This window comes from Mustela putorius, unplaced genomic scaffold (assembly GCF_011764305.1).
Source record: "Mustela putorius furo isolate JIRA1106 unplaced genomic scaffold, ASM1176430v1.1 tig00000430_pilon_pilon_pilon, whole genome shotgun sequence".
In the NCBI taxonomy this organism is placed as follows: Eukaryota; Metazoa; Chordata; class Mammalia; order Carnivora; family Mustelidae; genus Mustela; species Mustela putorius.
Window position 1 is genome coordinate 7,310,962 of NW_025421377.1, and position 4,647 is coordinate 7,315,608.

General features: G+C 41.0%; 1 pseudogene; it reads left to right on the forward strand.

Annotated features, from left to right (window-relative positions):
• The first annotated feature begins 442 nt into the window (after positions 1–442).
• LOC123392031 lies at positions 443–2,652 on the forward strand (annotated as a pseudogene).
• The last annotated feature ends 1,995 nt before the right edge of the window (positions 2,653–4,647 follow it).

The window sequence follows — 4,647 nt, forward strand, 5'->3', positions numbered from 1 at the left end:
CGAAATCAGGTTGTGCTAGGCTTTGTGTACTATGTTAAGGAGTTTAGACAAAATTCAGTGGGTTACAGGATATGACTTGAGCATTTTATGCAAGGAAGTAATGTCATATCACCCTTACACTGAGACACAAGGACCCTCCCTTGAAACCTACATTTTGCGAGACAAAGCTCTAGCTCTCTTCTAGATACATCAGTCTCTTCAAGGCAAGGAGTCCACAGGGCCAATGGAATGTGTCCACCTAGAGCCTATACTCTCCTCCACTTCTAGATCACAGTCTGGGTGTTCAGCAACTGAGATTCCCTCTTCAAAATATCCCAAACCTGCTTTTAGGGTTTCGAAATTGTGTAGCCCTCCATAGGTCCATTCTCTAGGCCTTAGAGGTGTTTGTTAGAAATGTAAGAAAGTGGTTCTCATTGAACGTAGGGCTAGATCTTTGGATTGCTGTCTTCTTCTCAACCCGAGCCAGACCTACACATAAGCAACCATGTCTAAGGGACCTGCAGTTGGCATTGATCTTGGCACCACCTACTCCTGTGTGGGTGTCTTCCAGCACGGGAAAGTGGAAATAATTGCCAATGATCAGGGAAACCGGACCACCCCAAGTTATGTCGCCTTCACGGACACCGAACGATTGATCGGTGATGCTGCGAAGAACCAAGTTGTGATGAACCCCACCAACACAGTTTTTGATGCCAAACGCCTGATTGGACGGAGATTTGATGATGCTGTTGTCCAGTCTGATATGAAGCATTGGCCTTTCATGGTGGTGAATGATGCTGGCAGGCCCAAGGTACAAGTAGAATACAAGGGAGAGACAAAAAGCTTTTATCCAGAGGAGGTGTCTTCTATGGTTTTGACAAAAATGAAGGAAATAGCAGAGGCTTATCTTGGGAAGACCATTACCAATGCAGTTGTCACAGTACCTGCGTACTTCAATGATTCTCAGCGTCAGGCTACCAAAGACGCTGGAACTATTGCTGGTCTCAATGTACTTAGAATCATCAATGAGCCAACTGCTGCTGCTATTGCTTATGGCTTATACAAAAAAGTTGGAGCTGAAAGGAATGTGCTGATCTTTGATTTAGGAGGTGGCACTTTTGATGTGTCAATCCTTACTATTGAAGATGGGATCTTTGAGGTTAAGTCCACAGCTGGAGACACCCACTTAGGTGGAGAAGACTTTGACAACCGAATGGTCAACCATTTTATTGCAGAGTTCAAGCGCAAACATAAGAAAGATATCAGTGAAAACAAGAGGGCAGTTCGTCGTCTCCATACTGCTTGTGAACGTGCTAAGCGTACACTTTCTTCCAGCACCCAGGCCAGTATTGAGATTGATTCTCTGTATGAAGGAATCAACTTCTATACCTCATGCCCGGTTTGAAGAATTAAATGCTGACCTGTTCCATGGCACCCTGGACCCTGTAGAGAAAGCTCTTCGGGATGCCAAGTTAGACAAGTCTCAGATCCATGATATTGTTCTGGTGGGTGGTTCTACCTGTATCCCCAAGATTCAGAAAGTTCTCCAAGATTTCTTCAATGGAAAAGAACTGAGTAAGAGCATCAACCCTGATGAAGCTGTTGCTTATGGTGCAGCTGTTCAGGCAGCCATCCTTTCTGGAGACAAATATGAAAATGTTCAAGATTTGCTGCTGTTGGATGTCACTCCACTTTCTCTTGGCATTGAAACTGCTGGAGGAGTCATGACTGTTCTTATTAAGCGTAATACTACCATTCCTACCAAACAGACACAGACCTTCACTACCTACTCCGACAACCAGCCTGGTGTGCTTATTCAGGTGTATGAAGGTGAGCGTGCCATGACCAAGGACAACAAGGACTACTTGGAAAGTTTGAACTCACAGGCATACCTCCTGCTCCTCATGGTGTCCCTCAGATTGAGGTCACTTTCGATATTGATGCTAATGGTATCCTCAGTGTCTCTGCGATGGAAAAGAGAACAAGATTACCATCTTGTTCTAACAACAAGGGCCGCTTGAGCAAGGAAGATATTGAGCGCATGGTCCAGGAAGCTGAGAAGTACAAAGCTGAAGATGAGAAACAGCGGGACAAGGTGTCTTCCAAGAATTCAGTGGAGTCTTATGCATTCAACATGAAAGCAACTGTTGAAGATGAAAAACTTCAGGGCAAGATAAATGATGAAGACAAACAGAAGATTCTTGACAAGTGCAATGCAATCATCAACTGGCTTGATAAGAACCAGACTGCAGAGAAGGAAGAATTTGAACACCAGCAGAAAGAGTTGGAGAAAGTCTGCAACCCCATCATCACCAAGTTGTACCAGAGTGCAGGGGGCATGCCAGGAGGAATACCTGGAGGCTTCCCTGGCGGTGGAGCTCCTCCCTCTGGTGGTGCCTCCTCTGGGCCCACCATTGAAGAGGTTGACTAAACCAATCTGAGAATAAATAGGTTGAGCATTGTTCCACATACAATATTCAAAGGACCCAAATTTGTAGCAAATTCCATGGCAGTTGTAATGTTGAGCTGCTATAGCAAAAGAACTGGGCATTCTTGATACTTGAATATGGAATATGTGCACAGGGAAAGGAAATAAACATTGCACTTTATAAGCACTGTATTGTTAAGTGGAAAATGCAATGTCTTAAATAAAACTGTATTTAAAATTGGCACACACAAAAAAAAGAAATGTAAGAAAGAACTTGGACGTGGAAGCTGGGATGCCTACATGTATGCAATGGGTTAGAGCAATGGGTTAGGAAAGGAGGGGTTTGGGCAATGGGCTGAAAACCTCCATTTTAACTCTTCTTTGGGGCCCTGCAAATGTTAGGGGTGGGCTGGTCATACACCATAAGGTTAGTCAGAAAACTGTGGGGAATTTTAATGGATAAGAGTGGAAGCAGAGAGAAGCAGATGGGTTTGAGAGATATTTCTGAAGTAGGGCTTCTAGGATTCAGTGACCAGTTGAATGTGAAGCATGAGAACAAAAAAGAATAAATAAAGGCTCCAGTTTGCAGCTTGGGTGATTGGACTGTCATAATAAAATGGGCAATATAGGAAGAGAAACAGAAGTGGAGAAAAGATAATACTATGATAAAAATGATTTTCTTGTGTTTTTTACTATAAATGTGGATTATCAATGTCCCTTTGGGGAGATGGTAATGATCAATGCCTCCTTTGGGAAAGGAAATAATAAAAATCAATGAAATCGAGAATAGAAAAATAAAGAAAATCAAATGAAACCAAGAGCTGATTGCTTGAAAAAAATCAATAAAACTGACAAACTCTTAGCTTAGATATACCAAGAAAAAAGAGAGAAGACTCAAATAACTAGAATCAGAAATGAAATGTCTACTGACTTTAAAAATACTACCAATCTTAAAAAATTTTAAAAAGATTATAAAGGAATACTATGAGCAATTGTTTGCCAGTAATTAGATAATTCAGATGATATGGACAAATTCCTAAAAAGATAAAAACACCTGAAGCCGACCTAAAAAGACATAGACAATCTGAATAGACTGATAACAAGTAAAGAGACTGAAGTAATAATCAAAACTACCCACAAAGGAAATCCCAGGCTCAGATGGCTTCACTGCTGAATTCTCCAAACATTAAAGAATACTGAGTATCAATTCTTTTTTTTTTTTAAGATTTTATTTATTTATTTGACAGAGAGAGAGAGAGAGCACAAGTAGGCAGAGCACTGGCAGAGGGAGAGGGAGAAACAGGCTCCCCACTGAGCAGGGAGCCAGAGGTGGGGCTCGATCCCGGGACCCAAGGATCATGGCCTGAGCTGAAGGCAGTCGCTTAACTGACTGAGCCACCCAGGTGCCCCTGAGTATTAATTCTTTACAAACTTCCACAAAATAGAAATGGAGGGAACTCTTCCATTATGGTTATTTTTATGTGTTAAATTGACAGTGCCATGGGGTGCTCTGATAAACTATTTCTATGTGTCTGTGAGGATGTTTCACGATGAGATTAACATTTAAATTGATGGGCTCAGTAAAGTGGATTGCCCTCTCCAGTGTGGGTGGGCATTCCTCAAACCATTGGGGGTGAATAGAACAAAAGGCAGAGAAAGAAGGACTTCAACCCTTCTTCTTCCTGCCTACCTCATTATTCATAGACTAAAAAACAAAATCCACATGGTCCTTTCAATAAACACAAACAAAATTTAGCAAAATCCAACACTTATTCATGATAAACACACACACACAAAATCTAGGAATAGGAAGGAACTTCCTCAACCTGGTAAAAGGCATCTACAAAAAACCCATAGCTAACATGATACTTAATGGTGAAAAATGCTTTCCCTTAGGTTAGGACTGGATGCTTTTCCCCTACGATTAGGAAAAGGCAAGGATGTTCACTCTCACCACTTCTATTCAATGTGTCCTGGAGGTTCTAGCCAGGGAAGAAAAATAAATAAAGACATCTATATTGAAAAGGAAAAAATAAAACTACCTCTATTCATAGCTGGCATGATCCCGTGTATAGAAAATCTTAAGTAATTCAATAAAACTATTAGAACTAATAAATGAATTCAACAAGCCTGCAGAATGCCAGATGAATATACAAAACTCAGTTTTTTAAAATATGCTTTTAACTAACAATCCAGAAATGAAATTAAGAAAATAATTTCATTAACAACAGTATCAAAAA